At 32.6% G+C, this 21,215-nt stretch overlaps 1 pseudogene; it reads right to left on the bottom strand.

The window, feature by feature from the left end:
* Window positions 1-388: 388 nt before the first annotated feature.
* Window positions 389-5,547, bottom strand: LOC107864971 (annotated as a pseudogene).
* Between the last annotated feature and the right edge of the window lie 15,668 nt (window positions 5,548-21,215).

Here is a 21,215-nt window from a genome sequence, read left to right as displayed (position 1 = left end):
CACGAACGCGCTCAATAACTATCGAGAAAAAATGAGTAGTAAGTGCCGAAATCAATTACTTCACAAACTCCTACAAATTTATTGTAGGTAAAGAAACCGAAGGTGGTAATGATGATTAGGAAGCATTGCGGGCACAAACTTTTTTCCCAAAGTAATTTCCAGCTTCAGACCCAAGACCAAATAATCTTTTCTTCTTTGCTCCTCCCGCAGCTTCATAATATGTTTTGAATTGATCAATTTCAGATTCACACTGTAATTTTTACCATACAATTTCTTCATACTTTTTCTGTAACAAGTGGATTTATTAATATAGACTCAAGTTCATGTCAATACAAAAGAAAAATAAGAGAAGAGTATCATATTATTAGATGTAAATTATTACACTTACATGTAGAAGTCGGAAACGCTCACCAACAAAAGATTTTTCATCATGATTATGTGTATGGACGTGCAAATGTAACTCACTTGGAGTTGAATCTCGATATATTTTAAGAGCCTATATAAAATTTTCAGGTTTAGAATTAGACCAACGTACATAGCAGCAAACCAAAAGAATATAGAGTCATAATCCTTCTTATTTTTCTCTAATGCTCACCATATACATACCAAGTTTCTTTGCCCCATTCATGACACAGTCATCAAATTTATTTGCCCCATTCTAAGCAAGAAAATGTCACCAAACTTCTTGGCATAGAAGCAAAACAAAGAGAAAAAAGAAAGAGGAACTTACAGGACACATAGCAACAGAAAAAAAAACCCTGTCCAGCTGCTTGCAGGAAATACAACAACAGGCCCAAGTGAAACATTTCGAATTGAAAATTTATGCACCTGGAAACATGAGCTTATCTTAATAGGACTATAACTTACCTCTTATCTCCAAAAGAACTTCTATTTATAATCACACAAGACTATAGGAGGACAAAAATGCATGTATCTAATGCACCAATGCAAGGTATAGCACAGGATGTATCCTAAGACATTATATTTATTCATCCACAAGTTTTTAATATAATGTTATTACAGAGGACACAATCCATCGGCTAGATTCAGATGGTGGAAATTGGCATACATCTAAAGCTTAATATGATTGGTCACTAATCAACAATTTTCAGGTATGTATAGAAGCAGACCAGAGAAACACATATAGCCCCCAAAAAGAGAGGAAAAAGTAGTATAGCAGTAGCCAAAAGGGCATAGCATCAGCCCAAACAAAATAGCACCACCGCTAGCTGCTTTCTATGTACTTTAGACACAACCATAGATACTAAAATGGCAAAGAAACTGCAGAAAACTAATACAAAAATTTTAGGTACATAGCTGTAGACCATAGCATCACATATAGGACCAAAACAAAGAGGAAAACCTAGCATATCAGCAACCAAAAGGGCATAGCAGCAATCCAAACAAAATAGCACCATGGCCAACTGCTTGCTATGCACTATATAGACACAATCATAGCTACTAAAATGGCAAAGACACGGCAGAAAACTAATCAACAATTTTTAGAAAATATAGCAGCAGATCAGAGCATCACAGATTAATTAAGTTGGCATGTAAACTAAGTTCTCTACCTCTAGCTAGTTACAACAACCATCACTGGCAACCTCAACCACTGGCTATCATAACCACACACTAATATCAACAAAATTAATCATCTCCACCGTCACTATAAATCACCACCAACAAATCAAATAATCTCCATCACAGACTAGAAACGCAAACCACACAATCAACAATCACCAATACTCATAATATTATTACAATCAATCAATACTCATCAATAATCACCAATACTCATCAGTGTTAAAAAACTGTTCATGAAATATATACTTACAAGTTTTTTTCGGTGCTCTCCAATTGTGATAGAGCCACCTCTGTGTGTCCCAGCAGCTACTTCACGTCCACCACGTCGATCCATTGAATTTATCTCGGACTTCTTAACACAGTGATCACTTTGCCAAAGTTTCATCCACTTTTTCCACACATGGTCATTTACAAATTCTGGTTAAACTGTAGCTCTATGCTTTTTTATATTGGAAATGATATTCTTGTAGCATAATGCAACCTTCTTCATTTATTGTTGCTTCACCACAACTTCACTAACGGAAGCATCCCAATAGAAATTCTTCTGAAATACAGTTTATAGTAATATAATTAAGTGTTAGCTACAAACTCAAAAAATTTCTATCGATTATGATCTTAAAAAACATACCTTGAATTCTCCAAAATAATCATCTTTGATATCTTTTGAGACACCTTTTCAGTTGATCCCATTAGGATCAACTTCACTTTTGAAAGACAATGTAATGGAACTAAAGCATTTAAAAGAAGGTTTCAACGAACACAACATCAATTCCAACACCAATAACACTATACAACATTTGTCTCCGCTATTGACTAATGTTGATGTAATAAATCCTTAGAAAATTTCTAACCAAGCACCCACCTGAATATTCATATGCATCCATAGAGTAAGTTGTAAATTGACTACCTCTATTTTCTATCATACCTAATCAAAACCAGTTAACCAAACCTTTTATTCAATCAAGTCTTATAATTTATCTAATTTAAGTTGTTTAGTTGATTTGCTTTTAGATTCAGATTTTGATTTGTCTGTTTGTAAAAGTTGATCTAGGGGCAAAATCTTAATGCAAGAATTTTATATTATTTTTCATTTTTGATATTGTGTATTTGATTTTGTATAGTTAGGAAAAGATTTAAAAATATGTATTGATCAATGTTTTATTACACAAAGATAATGGTCATATTCTGTTATTTTCACTTTTGGACAAAGTAATAGAAATAAAAATTATTTTGAGAAGTAAAACTAGGACTAATTTAATTTTTGAAAGTTAGATAATAATCAGTAAATCAGACAACAAATATGGAACAACTTAAAAAGAAGGAACAAAATGATATATTGTAGTTACTCATTTATGATTCAACTAACTAATGGAAAATGACACTGAGAGGAAAATCTTTATTAGTTTCATAATAATTCCTAACTGCTTCAGGTCTTAACTTACTATATTATATTAGAATTTGAATTACAGTCTCAAATTGCTGCCCTCAAATAAATTCTATTTCTTGGTTGACAATCTTAGTGAATGAGCTATGGATTTGACTTCTGCGATCATTGCCACCTAATAGTTGAGCTTGTTAATGGATGAGCCAACGCCTTAAGTTCAACATTCACACAAGTTTCAGCGATTTGGTACTTGAGATGCCTTGCTATATAAGAAAAATATTTGCGAAAGATTAAAAGATAGTGTAAGGCATATTACGTCAGTAGCTCCAGCTATGATTGCCATTGGTGCTGTGACTGCACTCAATCCAGATGAACACATCACAGGGATATTGACTGCCTAGAAATTGAATAAGCAGCTGCTAGTGTTGGTGTTGCCTATGTAAATGAAATATACCAAAATAAATGCCAATAAAATGAGTTAATACTAGAAATAATCGATAGTCAAGAAAATAGCAGAACTTGCTTAGTCCCAAAAATGTCTCAATTCCTTGCCTTTTTAACTTTCAGTTAGTAGATAAATCACTATGCTTACAATATCAACTGATTTAGCAGATAGCTTAATACTTATTAGTAATAGACCAAAAATGTGTTGTTACCTTCTCAATTAATCTAAGAACACCAGCTTTTGATGGAGTTGAGCATTTTCCTTCTTCCGTTTGGATGATGTCAACACCTTCCAATTCTAATTGTTCGGCCAGCTTGTCCTGTGAAAATGAAATGAAGATTGATAAGAAAGTGAAGTTTCTTCAATTTGAACTTCGCATACTACTAAAAATCGGGAAGCACTCTACGAAACCTGATCAGGAAGGCTTAGTGTGTGTGGCACGGTGACTGATAATATCACTGATGGAAGTAACCTCTTTGTCTCCCTCATTAGGTTAAGAATCTGAAAAGCATTACCAACACAGTAAGAAGTAATAAACATCATCGACCAAGATGCAGAACCAAAATCTATTTGGATAGTTTCTGTCCAAGAAGTTAGAATACCAAAAAAAAGTAGAATCATGCTAAGGTTTTCTCAAGTCGGATTGCCCTTTTGTGCATGCAAGTCCAAGTAATCAATCAAATCATAGTATATTTTATTACAGTATCCTACTTTGCTTGACATCAACCGGCTCTAGAAATTCATATGCATATGCGAACAGGTTAAATTTCTAATTGTTGCTAGTTTCTTAGGTCTTTTGCTCAATTTGACATAATGACAGGAGTGAACACCAATCCTTTCACATAGAACGAGTCATAGTTTCCAATCTCAACCTGCACCAGATAGCTTTTCTTTATGATGAGCTATGAAAAGAAACTTACTCCTCTCAGTGAAACAGAACTTGAGGTTATGTAATCATGCTGCTGGACTATACACAATATTGCTTATGGTGTCTATGAATGGAATGGAAATATTATGAAAAAAACTGGTACCATCAAGGCTCCTGTTTCCACGACAGCTGGAAATAATGTGGGATCCACAGAAGAAACACAAACTTGCAAGCATATGAAACTAGATTTAATCTGATAGATATTTACAATTACAGTGCTTGATATAGCCTTCATATTTTTAGTGTTGTGTTATATATTAAACAATTAACCTGTGCAACTAAAAGATGTCGTGATTGAGGATGTAAATGCCTATAATGGTGAGATTTTTAAACTGACAAGCTCAAAGCACTCCATGCAAGGAAGATGTAAGGTCAAATTGTTATTATCCTCAGATTGTATATGATTTGTGGAAGTTGGAAAGACCTACGAATATACATGATTCAACCAGAATATTAAGAGATTACAGAGAAATCGAAAAGTGTAGTTAGCCAATGGAGTAGAAGATAAAGCTTAAGGCACATTTGGAATGAAAATTTTCACAAAAAGAATGGATAAAGATCTGAGAAACGTCCCATCATTTAAATGTTGCCTAAGGACAAATTCAGGACAAAGGTTCAATCAGTAGAATAGTTGATTATGTTAAAGTAAACAGTTCATTCAAGATATTGTGCTATTGACTAATGTTGATGTATATTACATCAACATTAGTCAATAGCGGAGGTAAAATTTTCATAGGCGCCATTAAAATTTTGAAATTCTCTAAACCCTAACAGTCAACTATCCTAGCCCCAAATAAACACTAGTCCCAAATGCTTTCATGAACCCTAAATCCAACAGGTTGCATGCATCCAAAATCATGTAAAGTAAAGTAAAATCACAAGATTCACCCATTGTAAAGTAAAATCACGGACAAACACCCCAAATCAAACTGTTTCTCACAAAAATTGATAATTTAAAACTAATTCAAGCTTTAATTTGGATAGAGAGTGAACAATAATTGAAAATGGACTCAAAAAATTAAAGAACACATAAATTTTAATTCGGATATCGAGTGTACAGTGGAAGCAAATACCTTCGAATGCTTCAATTCGGCAAACCAGTGTCAGCTTGATCTTCAATACATGCAGAATTGCCAAAAGTTAGTTCAAATCGAGCAAAAGGAGCTTGAAATCGCGAACATGGTTCTTGAGAGAGAGAGTAGAAAGAGAGTGGGGGGAGGGGCTGAAATGAATTAAAACTCCAGAAGTCCCCCTTTTCTCTACTTTATTATTAATTTAAAAAGTAAAATGAATATTTTACGATGGAAAAGTTGTACTCTTTTTTCCTTTCAAGGTTTTGTCCCACTGGGTTTTCCTTGTAAGTTTGTTAATGAGACAGTCTATATGCATCTTGTGTACTCTTTTTCCTTCACTAATTTTTTTTTTACTGGATTTTTTCTAGTAAGGTTTTAACGAGGCACATTATCTATCAATTAGACATTCAAGGGGGAGTGTTATGAATATATTTACATTATAGTGAATGTCTATCAAGAATATAGATAAGATCTATTTGATATTTATTAGGATATGAAATATATATCTTTTAGAGAGAAACTATGAGTATTTTCTCCTATAAATAGAGGACTTTTATTCATTGTATTCTCAAGAATCTTATGATCTCTCATCCCTCATGAGAAATAAAGAAGTCTCTCCCTCTTTTTTTCTATTTATTCTTATTGTTTTTACTCTATATTTCATAACAATATTTAAAATTTTTACAAAGTGAAGGAATTTTTAGTAATTTAGATATCTTAAGTTGTGGTTTTGTGAAATTTTTTCTTGTTTTTTTTAGGATTTTTATGAATTAGAAATAGATATTTGAGAACAATAAATTCAAAATTTAAAAAATTGAGGTTTCTTGATTGTAGGTACCTTCTAAAGAAATAAAAGTGTGATAAGGGGAAGGAAGGAGAAGGTAAAGTTATGCATATGAATTATAGAGAGAGAAATTATAAATATGATATATTTGTAATTAGTTTGGGGATTTAAGATAGTGTGTAATAAAATAAAGTAAAGTTGTGATTTTTTTTCTTTTTATATTTTTTCCTATTTTTAAGACCTCATATTTAAATCTAGCTTTAGCCCACTAATTTTATTGAGATGTTAGACATGATTCAATTTTTTTTTTTTATCTTGAGTAGCAACAAAAAATGAGATGTCTTATGCCTAGAGTCCGCATTGTCCGCATTTCAAAGAATAAAAAGTGTGAACTTCTTATGAAGTTGACATGAATTTAGATTTCATAGGTCCCAAAAATATGTAATATTAGGGGACCAGTAGATAATTAGCGTGATTGCAGATTTCCTTTACAGATTTTGTTGTGGCGTTATGCCTATTGTTATTTCAATTTGGTGCATTGATTTTCTTGTCCTTATCTTTTTCTCAAGTTATTGCTTATTTGGTATTTACTAATAAAAAATTACATTGAACAGTGAGTATTGTAGCTCGATCAAACTCTAAATCAAAGGTGCACGAGTCAATAACTGAAATACAATAAAACTCTGATCAGTGTCCAAGAGTAGTAGGTTGATCAAGTAATACTTCCCAACGATGATTATATTAGCAAAGGGCCTCGACAAAACCCCGATAACAAACAAATATATTTTCTTAATTAATTTCTTTATCCTTCCCATATTTAAGTAACAGAGTTACAATTTTAAATTTATGAATTCTAAGTTGATAAAAAAATTCAAGGAAGATGGATCCTTCATAAATCATTTGCATATATGAAGTGGAATTTTAAACACATATACATAATGTAGGTCAAAGCTATTGTGTTCAATGGTGGAGCAATCTATGCTCAAAGGGAGTCAACGTACAGTCAAGTGAAACGTGCCTTCATCGAGAAGCTATTATATTTTTGAATTTCCTTAATGAAAATTCTGAATCAACTACCGCTACCATCGATTACCCTACCTCCACAAGTAGTTCCATTGCACAATATGATCTATATATCTAGAGAAGAAAAGGTAAAAAAAACCATCAAAGTTGACGTTGGTAAATACCAAAAAATGAAAACGTACGCATGTTAATTAATTATCTAATCAGAATAGGAGGCCCCGACCGAAGGCAATAATGCTTCAGAGTCTGATGGCATGTATTTCATATGTTTGTGTATGTATGATTTGATTAATTGATCTATCATTGGTGACTTTTCTACGTACTACTACTCAGCAAACATCTGCAATTAATGAAAACATGTTTTCTTTCTCAATGGAAAGAGAAGGGAGAAGTTTAATTTGCTGGCATGAGTACGCAGGTAAAAACCTAAACGCATCTGGTGTATACATCAAATTAATATTTTTTACCATGGTTATGTAATTAAATTAAGTAAAATACATGTTGATTAATCATGGCTAAGTAACATGAACTTTAAATTCAAACATATGGCATGCATGTATTGGCTTGATATATACACCGGGTGCGTGTAAGTTTTTACCTGAGTATGCATGTACTACTTCTAGTACTACTACTGCATGCGCCTTTAATTTGATATATGAATATAATGCCTTGAATCTTGATATATACTACAAATAGCTAAACATAATGTACATATATAACATTAAATACATTGCGTTTTGCCAATTGCTTGCACCTCCAAGGCACCTCCAATTTTTGTAAGATGTCGCGTATGCTTCTTCTTCTTCTTTTTGGTTTGTTTTTGGGGGTAGGGAACATTTGGTACATGCTGAAGATAAAAAAAAAGAGATCAAAATGCAGTGAGTAGATAGTTAATTACTGGAAAAAGAAAATGGACTAGTTAACATCAGCTCTCAGTATACACTAGAAAAGTCACTGACCAATCTTTAATATGGCCAAGGTTTCTTAGTCGTATATAGCTGATTGATTGACGTTGCCATAGTTCATGAATTTAATTGATGTGCGCATAAGTTGTGCGTAAGAGTTAAAAAGTAATTTCACTAGATCGAAATATCCCTACATGAAAAATATAATTATAATACGAGAATCAAATAATGTTGGGATTAATAATATTGATATTCTAATGGAAGGATTATGACCTTGAAGGGCGGTCGAGTTGATTGATCATGTTATCTTCCAAATGAGGGGTCTCATATTTGAAACCTTATGCATATTTTCTCAGTCGAGCTCATCGCACAGGACTTGCCTAGTGCGATTACTTCTCTTGTGTGTTTAGAGCTATTATATTGAAATAGGGTTTATTTTATGTTCACTCAATTAAGGATAACGGTTGCGAATTCCTTTATCAGACCCCATAAAATAAAAATACATAAATTGTAACACATGGATTATTTATTACTATTAAATATGTGATTTTTTGTATAAAAAAATTAATATATAGTGTGCATTTAAATTAATTGTCAATATTTACCTAAACATAATATTGTTTATCATGTGAAGATCACGAATTTTATCATTTTAGTAATTTTAATTTATGTATTATTAATATTTGTATTCTCATTCTACATATGTATAAAATAATATATAGGTCGTTGCATAACTTAATTATATGTGTTTTAGTTATAATATATAGGTCCACTATAAAAAAAATAGGTAAATTGTGGCAGTTTATTTATGGGGGTTATAAGAAACATCCACTACACATTTATTTTGTAGCGCTTATATTAACTCCCGCAAAATAATTATTTTTTGGGCGGTTTAACTCTGGACGTTGTAAAAGCCCCCACTAAACTTTTGATTTGTGGCGTGTGTTTCAACTTCTCCAAAATTCTTCTTGTTATGGCGATTTCGTTGTGTAGGGTTTCACACTACAAAAAATTTGAATGATCCTGACAATTTATTTTGGGTGTAGTGACGATTTATAACCACCATAATGAGCATAAAAAGGAGGTTTTCAATGTTGTCACAAATCCGTCTGCTATTAATATTATTTTGACGATTTTAAGAGAACCTCCATAAAATGCTTGCATACTTAATTAACAGTGACTTTTATAATTTGTATTGTGGCAGTTTCAAACAGTCATAAAATAAATATTTTATATGATCTATTATAATTGCATAATATTTTGATAGTTTCACCCTACACAATTAATTATTCTATAATACCAATTTTTAAGAATAATTCAATTTTTTTGAAAATTTTCATTATTAAAATAAATATATTTCATAGTAACGTATTCGATATATATTATTATATTACAAAAAAAAATATTGGGAGAAAAGTTGATGGTTGATGGTGTTTAGGAGAAATTCGTTACTTTGAATAACGTTTTGCCCTTAATAAATTGCTCACAGTAATGACTCTCTGTCCATGTATAGATATTTATGTCGCATACTATACTCAAAGGTTTGTGTGACCGACATCTCGTGTCCACAATAAATATTGAGCGAGTCATTAGTCATAACTCACTACTAAGCGTATTGAACTATATCCAGTACAAATATCCCAAACACTATTGCAACCAACTAATCACAATATGCATTTATGATCATTATCAAAACATACATATCGACTTCACTCTAAATATACCTTTAGCACAAAACATCCATTTCATTCGCCTCTCAACCCCAATTCTACCATCTCCATCGATTACCAATTGTAATCTCTGCTCGGAGTGACAACGACATTCGATGGGTTCGGACCATTAGACGAGAAGTCACTAGTGGAGTATATAAAAGCTACTTTAATTTTTTGGTTTCAATTTTTATATCAAATAAACTGACTGTCCAACAACTCGATAACGAATTGATGAATAATCGTTAAGCCAGAACGAATCAAATGATATCATATTGGTTCGTTAGGGGTTCAACACATATAAGAATCAATAATAGATAAGTTAAATTGTTTACACAAAATGAACCGAATCTCAACTCAACTAATTGGAAAAAAAAAAAGCACCACATTTTTTTTCTCTATTTTGATTTGCATCTGAGATATCATGGTTCTCAACCCAATATAACAATTATTTTCCTCATTGTCCTATTGGAGTGGATGGCAATGAAGATAAATATGGGTTGAGTGATGACAGAGGCAAAAATAAGAGTTCACTTTGCAAACAAACATGATAACTAACCGTAGATTATAAACAATGACATAATAGGATACAAAGATAAAAGAGGCACCAAAAGTTATCAAATAAATTATTTCAATTTTTAAAATGTGCTTCTATTAAATTAAAATTAAAACTTAATAAAAAAAAATGAGGAAAACATAGATGTTGTTTTTCCCTCCTTTTATGTATTGTTTTTCCCTCTAAATTCCCCCCCCCCCCCCCCCCCAATCTTCTCACCATCCCCTGTTCTCCCATTTTCTTGGTGAAAAACTTTCCCAAAAGTTCCATAAAGCCTTGTCCCTGATTGTAGTAGTAGTATCTTTACCACAAATTGGTCATGTGTATTTTTCACACTTTTTATTTTTGACATTGTTTCGTTTCGATTTTTCTTCAGATCCAGCCTTGTCTCACTGCTGTTACAATAGTAACTGATGGTTTAAAGAGACTCTACAATGAAAAGTTGAAGCCAGTGAAACTTACTTACCGCTTGATTTTGCATCTCCGACTCTGGTGAGTGGATGAAAAAGCATATCGCTTATGTCTTAATAGTAGTACTTTCAACAACCTTATAGATGTTAAACTTGTGTTTGTGAATGCTTCTTTTTGTCTGTTGTCACAGACGGAGAGCGATTTTGATGCCAAGCCTATGGTCATGCTTTTGGGTCAATACTCGACAGGAAAAATCACTTTTATCAAACACTTGCTAAAGTGCAATTATCCAGGTTAGTACTGATCAATTTCTGTATATTTATTTAATACCTGTCATTTGTTACTAGTGTTGATTCTTCTGTTTGTTCTTTTCTTATCTCTTTTGGTTGAAATAGGTGCACACATCGGACCAGAGCCAACAACCGATTGAGTTATTATGGTTACGGTTAGTACCGTCCAATTTCTCTACCTTTGTTCCATATGTTTTATGTCCTTGGTTAAAGATATATAGATCCTATTCTAATTGTAGTAATCACAGTAGTAGTAGTATAACTAATAGTTCTTTGCAGTTATTCATTTCTAATAAGATTTTCTCGGCAATACATCAGCAGCACAATTTGATTGTACATTTTGTTTAAGGTAGTGGTTTCGCGGTTTTAGTGCCTTATGGTATTTTTTGCTTTGTCTGGTCCAGATGAAAGAAGCATTCCTGGCAACACTATTGTCGTTCAGGCTAACTTTTCGATCACTGATTTGACAAAGTTTGGTGGAGCATTTTTATCAAAATTTGAGAGTTCCCTGTTGCCACATTTTGTGATTCAATGTCTAGCAATTCCTTTTACATTATCATACTATGCATCGTAATTCAATAATTAGTCTAATTATTTTTATTACTTCATAGCTCCTTGATCATATTTCATTTGTGGACACTCTTGAAGTTTTATTGGGAGAGAAGCAAAACTATCATGAGTTATCCCACCTACAGCATAAATGGATTATAAGTTGTTGTGGTCATTTGATCAATGTTGCCTATGCTCCTCTTGAACTGATCAACCATTTAATATTTTAAATTCATAGTTTCGATTACGGGTTCCTGTGAACTCAATAACTTTTGCCCAGATTTCGTATATATGTTTAGAAATTTCCTAAATATCTATAATTATTCTATTGTAAACTTAATTATTTCTTTTTGTCTCTATTAACTTGAAGTCGATGAAGGAATTCAACTTCAAATCTTGGATCTACCTATGACTTTGATACTAGTAGATGAGTTTTTTGAGTATATACGTACTCAGTGGCGGATCCAGGAATTTTCTTCAGGGGTTCAAAAAATAAAAATATAAATGTGTGAATAAGCCAACAAAATATAATTTTATGGGACATAATAGTATATAGTCTATAAATATAAAATACTTAAACTTATATTTTAAAGTTTTTTTTTTAGGCTTATACTTAAACTTATATTTTAACTTATTTTAAAGTTATTTTTTTTATATAGCAATTGAGGTACGTAGTCTTTTTTTTAGTCTTATACTTAAACTTATATTTTAACTTATTTTAAAGTTATTTTTTTTTAAATAGCAGGTGAGGTATGTAGTCTTTTTTTTAATAGCTGTAGGCTTCTTCTTTTTTGTTTTGTAGGCGTCCAGCTGTAGGTTTCAGTCTACTTTTTAAAATAGCTGTAGGCTTCAGTCTACTTTTTAAAATAGCTATAGGTTTCTTCTTTTTTGTTCTGTAGACGTCCAGCTGTAGGTTTCAGTCTACTTTTAAAATAAAAGTAGCCTGGTGGGGATCGAACCCGCAACCAAGCCTGAAGTAGCACCCAAGAAGTGGAGATTGTATCACTGAGCTATCCAACAATCTTGTGTCAGGTGTTTCAAAATTAATATATGTACATAAATATAGATTTTCTACCTTATATATACAACGTAATTTTTTGTCGAGGGTGTTCGGGTGAACCCCTCGCCACTATGTAGGTCCGCCCCTGTACGTACTGCTTGTTGGCTTAGACTCTTTATCCTCTGTCAACATACGAATACTTGTGTTATGGTTACTTTCATGTCCTTTCGGCCATACGGAGTTCCATAAGATACTATTTTCATGACTAATAAGGTACAAATTTTGCAGATATAAATTATTCTCTGCACGTACGAGTTGCCACTATATGTCGTTGTTTTTCGTATTTGTTATATTTTTCTCACTATCTCATTTACAACAACAATATACCCAGTATACTCCCAGAATCTCACTTGAATGAAAGAATAAAGTTGGAATTTAAAAATGTATATTTGTTTGGGACATAATGAGGGTACAATTATGACCAGAATGAAAGTACAGAAAGAAGTTCAATCATATTTGGTCGGGAACATTTCTCGAATAAAGGCTGAATCTTCTGTGACATTGCTAATCCAATTTCTTTACTCATCCATATCAGATGATTCCGCAGTTGGGAATTTCCCACTGAAGGAATTGAAGAAATTGATGCCAACTAAAGGAGTTATTGGATGCATCCGCAATGTCTCATTGATCGATGATGCATCGTATGTATGGAGGCTCTGCCAAATCAGATTCATCAATCAGGAAGTCTTGTCCAAGGTGTGTCAATTTTTGCCTGTGCTTTTCTTAGAATTTCTGGATTTATAGATACAACAACATACCAAAGTGTAAATAGACCAAAGTGGATTTATAGATACAACAGCATAATTCTTTTTAGCTTCTTTTCTAAATATAAAGTTCACTTGAACAACAATATAACATCTAAGCTGATTGTGGCATGCCTATGAACTTCTTCATTGCCTTACAATTATGTTCTTTCTTTTGTTCTTCAGATGGAAAGTATATCTGAGGATACGATTATTGCAGACCGTAAGCAGATACCCGTCAATAAATTCCTCCCAACTCTTAGGTCTGGAGAGTGCTCTGATATTGGAGGCCATCGTGATATGGAAGATACTCACATCTGTATTGCAGACATAGCTAAGAACTTTGGTCATATTATTCGTGGTGAGGAATCTATCTCCTTCTATGGAGTAAGTTCTTTAAACTCGTTGAGCATCATGACCATTTATACTTGACTATTTACTCAATATACTAGTATGTGCATTTGTATCTTTCTGCAATATTAGATTTTTATTGTTGAGCTCAATAGGACTAAGAATCTTCACCTGTGTGGCCGTGTGGCATAGGATCTCACACTTGGACCTGCAGGTATAAGAAACTTATCTTATAAGTTCCCCATTAGGACCACACATAATGTCTAATATTTGTTTTTAATTTAGAATCACTCTACGCCTTTATATAGAATAGGATTTCCATAAGAGAAGTGGAGGAGAACTCAAGATAATAAGCCAAGTTTTCTACAAATTCTTAGCTTATCTAGTATCTGATATTATTCGATCTCTGATGCAAATGGTTTTGGTGACAGGTCTTTGATGGTCATGGTGGGAAGGGAGCAGCACTCTTTGTACATGACTACTGATCAAGAATCATAGTTCAGATGTGTTAATGAAAGCCAAGAAGAGGTATGCGTTCTATTAATTTGGGCTCGTCTTTTTTTTCTTGCTCATCTTTGATCATGAATTTTTAATTCAGCTATGAAGATATTCCACCATTCCTTACACACTGTTACGTCTTTATAATATTATTAGCTCACATCAAAATGATTTTGGAATCAAAAGGAACAGATTTTGAACAAAAATCACTGAATTTTGAATGGCCACGAACTTGATCTTCTATAACTTGTGTACACTTGGTCATGGTTGGAGTGTTGATTATCTTCATGAAAATTTGATTGCTTCTCATCATTGTATGACTTAACGTTATTTGCTATGGAACTTTTCTCATCTGTACGGACTCATCAGCAGCAAATGTAATCTTGTTTAAACTTTTCTTGTCAGTAAATGAAATACAAGATCAATTGCACGTGCCAATAAATGGATCCATTCCTAGCAGAGCATAGATAAACCAGTAAGAGCAGGATACGATAACGGCAAATGACAGGAAAAATGGCATGTACTCCACATTCTTTGTCCTGATTACTAGTCTAATGATAGACAGAGGAGATATATAACGATGGAGAAGATGGTGGAAGCAACAAAAATATTGTAGCGGAGTTAAATTGCCACCAATTATTAATTTTTAAGTACTAATTTCATATTGTAGTGATTGAAAACTCCCACATAATTTTCTAAGAAAACAAACTAGTATTTTATTGTGGGATTTATAGAACACCACAATTATTTTTTTGTGACATTATGATCATATTGCGGGGGTTTATAAACTCCCGCAATATTTGTTTTTTGAAACATTAATATCATATTGTGAGGATTCTAAGTTGTCACTTATTAACTTAAAAAAATCCCACAAATTCAAAATTCATTTTGTGGCGGACGTCAGGGAGGTTTCGAAAAACTGACACAATATTGCTCGTGGCAAGGCTTATTGTGACACTTTCCGAAACCGTCACAATTCTTTTTGTCACGGTCAAAAATCATCACAAATTGACATAAAATCGGTCACAATTTACAAGTTTTTTTGTAATGGTCGTTGCATAACTTAATTATATGTGTTTTAGTTATAATATATAGGTCGTTGCATAACTTAATTATATGTGTTTTAGTTATGTACTGGAAAAGAAAATCACGAATCAAATGTTGTTTTAACGATGCTACGTTTTTATGGATCGGAAAATGAAAAAAGTAATCAAACATTATATTAAATAATGCTAGATTTTATATGAGATAATTTTCCCCCTATTTTTTTTATTTAATTAAAAAACCCAAATGACACCTCATAGCCAGTCTAATATGTGAAGGACAATGGCTGGAATTAGCAACGGGGCCAAGAAGCTGTTGAAATTTTTCAACAAAAACTCAAAAACGTTTTTCACAAGTTACAAAAGCTACCTGTTCAAAATATTAAACAATTATTGGAAAAAGGATTAAATTTGTCTTTTAATTATGGAAAAAAAGTTAATTTTATCCTTCGTTATACTATCATCAATTCAAAAATATCTTTGATGTTACCTAAATGGTTCAAATATATCCCTCATTCGTTAGAGTTATTGAAGATGCATGAACATCCAATCTCACGTGACACTGACATTTTGATGAGGTGAACGCCATGTATCATGCAATTTCAATATTCCAACCCATTTTACCCCACCCTTAGCCTCCAATTGCTCTTTCACCACTAGTATTTTCTTTCCTTCCACCAATTACAACAGTAAGACCAACATGGGTTGTGGTGCAGTGGATGGAGCTGCTCCATCCTTAACCAGAGGTCGAGGGTTCGACCCTGGGTATGGAGAAAACTCTGTTGGGAGCGCTGCCACCTTAATGGGCCCTGCAATGCGCGATCCAGATTAGTCTGGGCTTCAATGCGGGCACCGGACACCGGACACCGGATGGAAACCAAAAAAAAATTACAACAGTAAGACTCCCAACATCCAAGAAGAATTTGGCTCGGTGCCTAATTAATCATCAAATTAGAATTATGATAGGGTTGCTCAAAAGTTTCCCATTGATAATAAAAATAGTCAATTACTTATAAGTCATAAAACGGACAATACAATGATTCATGAATGTGTTGAAATACTATGTATATAATACATACTTATGCGTCTAGCTTTTTGACTTCGAGTATCACATTTGATCAGTAAAATTATTTTCTTGAAATGCAGGACCAGGAGAGGTCCTTTTTTTTCTTTGATTCCAGTTGACCATCACTGTTCCTTGAATGTAGAATTTGAATTTTGAAATATGATTATAAGCAAAAGTTAAGGCATCATTGAATTGATTGGAAATAATTTAGGTATGATTTCATAAATATATAGTACTTCTACACACTGAAGGAATATTAGCTTCAAACAAAAAAGCTTAATTAGGTAAGTTCGAACAATATATAAGACTTGGAAAATCTGTTTATAGCTGTAGGCGAAAAAAAAAAAAAAGGGTAAGTTAGCACATTTCACATTTGACCCGCGGCTAAAATAATTATATTCACTAGCCAAATATTCAAAAAAATATACATTAATATGTATATTTGAGTGTATATCATACATACAAAAAATATTCATTCACTGGCTATTATTTTGATCACTGGTGTATATTTTTTTAAACTTAAAAATGATTATAGCAACAACTGTTAAGACAGCCAGAGATGTAATTAAGTGAAAAACGTGTTTCACGAATATGCTTGATTATTCAAAAGTTCCAGAAATCACTCCAAATTAACTTTGACCTAATTAGTCAAGAGTTATTAGGCACTTGCAAATAGCTGGAAATTAAAACAACTTAAGCAGTCTAAGTAAAATACAAAAACTGCTGGAAATTAAAGAGACATTTGGCTGGCCATGAATGTATAAAGATTCCAAATATTTGAAATAAGCTTGTGTTTATATAATAGCCCATAATTGTAACTTGAAAATATAGAATTTGACGTGACTTCAAATACTATATATTTTAAAAATCTCAATTAATTCATGTGCAAACATAATCCCAATATAGAATAGCTTATAGAATTTTGTTTTTGCCATATATATGTTGTGTCGTTCAATAGTAACTAAATACTTGTGAATATGATAGCCATTATGGTCCCCAAGCTGAAATTGATCTCTAATAGGCCAGGTATTTTGAGTATTATCTCGACAACTGGCACAATTTGTGCTAAAATACTAGTACACCAGCTCATAATGGTTGTTTGGTAGTAAGTAGCTGGTTAGAGTAATGCTAATTAATTAATATGCAGGTATTAGTAATGTATGTATATAAGTTATGATGAAATTTATGTATTATTTTATGTTGGTATAAGTTAAATAGGGTCTAGTTATTCATGTATTAGTTACACATATTGTCTTGCGTACACTAATTTATGTATTAGTTATGCAGATTTCTAAATTTCAAATCAAATACTGTACTAATTCTCTATACATGTATAACTTACCTTCTAACTAAGTGTTACTAAATATGATATTACTTATACATAATTTAATATCTGCATAACTCACCCCCAACCCAACTACCAAAAGGAGTTACGATATTGACAAAAATTGGAACTTTATATAGCACATATTGTCATTGACTAATTGTTGGAAACTTGATTACATATAAATTGCTGGGTTATTAAGAGGTGTGAATGGAAAATAAAAAGGTGGTGTTTTTTTCGGAAAGACACTAAGAGAAAGGATGTAATTTGAATAGACACATTTTCGGATTAAATGGTTATGACTTTTCCAACGGGTTGTGACATTCCAAAGAGTTACATCTTTATGAAGGGGTGCACCTTTTTGAACCATTGCTTCTCTTCATGAAGCAACACCTTGATGGCCAGAAATATCTGAATTTTTTCTCAGGTAAAGACAATCTTTTAGAGTTGAAAACATTCTTCTTCTTCTTCTTAAAAACTCTCTTATGATCATCAAATTGTTGTGCATTCGAAGTTTTTGAAAGTTTGAGGTACCATTACTTTCAGAAAGTGAACCATTTTATCCTGAGAGGAAAGATTCCACAAGCTTGAGTACTTGAGGAGAATAAATTCCTTAAGGACACACCGTGAAGTCAGTGAACTTGGTTATTAAATTTTTGCTTCATCTTCATTTCTTAATAGTTGATAAGCACTTCATTTGATAGTTCATTTGATTATTCATTTGAACTTGTGTTTGAAGGTGTTAACTTCATTGTAGTTCTTGAAAACTTATTCTTGAACTTAGTTTGAAGTTTGTATAGAAAACATACAGATTTTGTACCCATCGGAACAACAATCTTAAGGAATTTATTGAAAAAAAATTATTTTTTTGTGCTTGTTTGGTGATTTTTTTTTTACCATTTATAAATAAAATACTTTTATAATTTGTATTGTTTGGTTTCTGGATATTAAAGTTTATTACTTTTTGCTCTGTGTGAAGTTAACAAGTGATTTGAAGACAAAAACTTCATCGTTAAACTAAGAACAAGTGGTGTTTAAAGTTTTTAAAACTTTATAATTAGTATTCTGACACACTAAAGTTGATTGTCTTTTTGTGACAGAAAAATGACTATTGAAAGTCAAGTAAATGATGGATTGACAAGTGTAGCAGCAACTAATGTTGCTAGGACAAGCCGCAAAAATGCTACGCCCGTAATGACACCTGCGGAGAAACCCAAAAAATTTTCGGGTGTAGACTTTAAACGCTGGCAGCAAAAAATATTATTCTATTTGACAACATTAAGTCTTCAGAGGTTCATTTCTGAAAGTGCTCCAGTATTGCTTGAAGATACACTGTACAAGGAGCGGTTTGTTGTTATGGAGGCATGAAAACACTCGGATTTCTTATGCAAGAATTATATCCTAAGTGGCCTCCAAGATGATCTGTACAATGTGTACAACGGAATAAAGACCTCGAAAGAGTTGTGGAATGCTCTAGAACGAAAGTATATAACTGAGGATGTAGGAACTAAAAGGTTCTTTATTGCAAGTTTCTTGACTACAAGATGATTGACAGTAAGACTATCTTATCTCAAGTGCATGAATTGTAAGTAATCATCCATGATCTCCTTGTTGAAGGTATGGATATAGTAAATACGTTATTTGAACATATTAAGTGTGTTCTTAATACTCACATGACCTTTGATGTAGGTTTGATTGTGAATGAGGCATTTCAAATAGAAGCCAAAATAGAGAAGTTGTCACCTTTGTGGAAAGACCTCAAAAATTACTTGAAACACAAAAGGAAGGAGATGTCATCGAAGACCTCATTGTGAGGTTGTGCATTGTGGAAGATAACAAAGTTGTCGAGAAGAGGTCGAAAGAAAATTTTGCAATTAGTGGAGCTAACATTGTGGAAGATGACTCTAACAACTCAAAGAAAGGAAAGAAAGTTGGACAACAAAGCAATTCTCCAAAGAAGAATTTCAAGGGGAAGTGTTTTAATTGTGGCAAGGCTGGCCACAAATCCATAGACTGTCGGGCCCCTAAGAAAGGAAAGAAGAAGGATCAAGCCAACATGGCTAAATCCAAAATGAAATAGATGATTTATGTGTCATACTTTCAGAATGCAACTTGATGGAAAATCCTAGAGATTGATGGATAGATTTCGGTGCAACCCATCATGTCTGTGGCAACAAAGAGTTGTTTGCTTCATACGCTCCAGCTCAAGATGAGGAGAAGATATATATGACAAACTCCACAACAGTAAAGGTTGAAGGGACGAAAAAAATCTGCTTGAAAATGACTTCAGGCAAAGTGTTGACTCTCAACAACATTCTTTATGTACCGAAGTTGAGAAAGAACTTTATTTTCATATCACTTCTGACCAAAAATAGATTTAACTGTGTATTTATTTCCAATAAGGTTGTAACTAGCAAAGGCAAAGTGTATGTAGGAAAAGGCTACCTCACCGAGGGCCTGTTTAAGATGAATGTAATGAATGTTGAAATCAATAAAAGTTCTATTTCCTCTTACTTGTTAGGGTTTTTGCACTGATTTTCTTACTAAAATTAAGTTTTACTTTTTCTTGGAAGGAAAATAAAGTTACCATAACTACTTTTACTTTTCCTTACAGAAAAATATAAAACTTTTTATATTTGGCAAACCTCTTTCTTGGAGGAAAGGTTTTGAAACTCTATAAATAGAAGACCCTTTCTCATACATAACACAATAGAATCCACAATGTAGTCATTTAAAAAGTTTTGTTTAGGAGGATATTTTCTCCTAATAGGTCTTTAAAATTTTCAATGTTATTTTTAATATGAAGGTGGTTTGACCAAACAATATTAATAGCATGTTTTTAGTTTAGTTTTGTGTCGTCTGATTTATCGTCTCATGATTTGCAAACTAAAAGCTTCCGCATGACGCTCTCTTGATTTCAAACCCAACAAGTGGTATCAGAGCGTACGGTTCAAAGATCCGGTGGTTTGGTAAAATAAAGTCGAAGACAAGTTCAAGGCGGTTCAAATAAATTTACAACCAATTTGATGATAATTAAGATTTTTGTCAAGCTACATGTGGAGAAAAAGTTTCAAACAAATTTTCAACGATCCTTCTGCTAATCCATATTTAAATTTAAAATTAATTTTTAACCCATGTTTATGGGCTCCAATTTTCAACTCATACTTGCTTTAACGCTTGGGCTCTTTTCAACTCATGCATTTATTTTTAACGCATGATCTCCACTCTTAACCTGTGCTCGCTTCCAATGCACAAGGCTCCACTTTCAATCCTGTTTACTTATAACGCAGGGTTTCAATAATATCAACTCGTGCTTTTATTTTTAATTCATATAAATTTTTAATCATTGTAAGCAACAGTGGTATATGAAGATCGTGTGAAGAAGGAAGATAAAAATTATTTTTCCAGAAAATCAATCCAAAAAAGGGAGAATTGTTACGGTTTTTGCCCTGATTTTCTTGCCAAAATTATGTTTTACTTTTTCTTGGA

This window comes from Capsicum annuum, chromosome 3 (genome assembly GCF_002878395.1).
Source record: "Capsicum annuum cultivar UCD-10X-F1 chromosome 3, UCD10Xv1.1, whole genome shotgun sequence".
NCBI classification, from domain to species: Eukaryota; Viridiplantae; Streptophyta; class Magnoliopsida; order Solanales; family Solanaceae; genus Capsicum; species Capsicum annuum.
The sequence above is the reverse complement of the archived record's forward strand: the minus strand, read 5'-3'. Positions and strand labels throughout refer to the sequence as shown.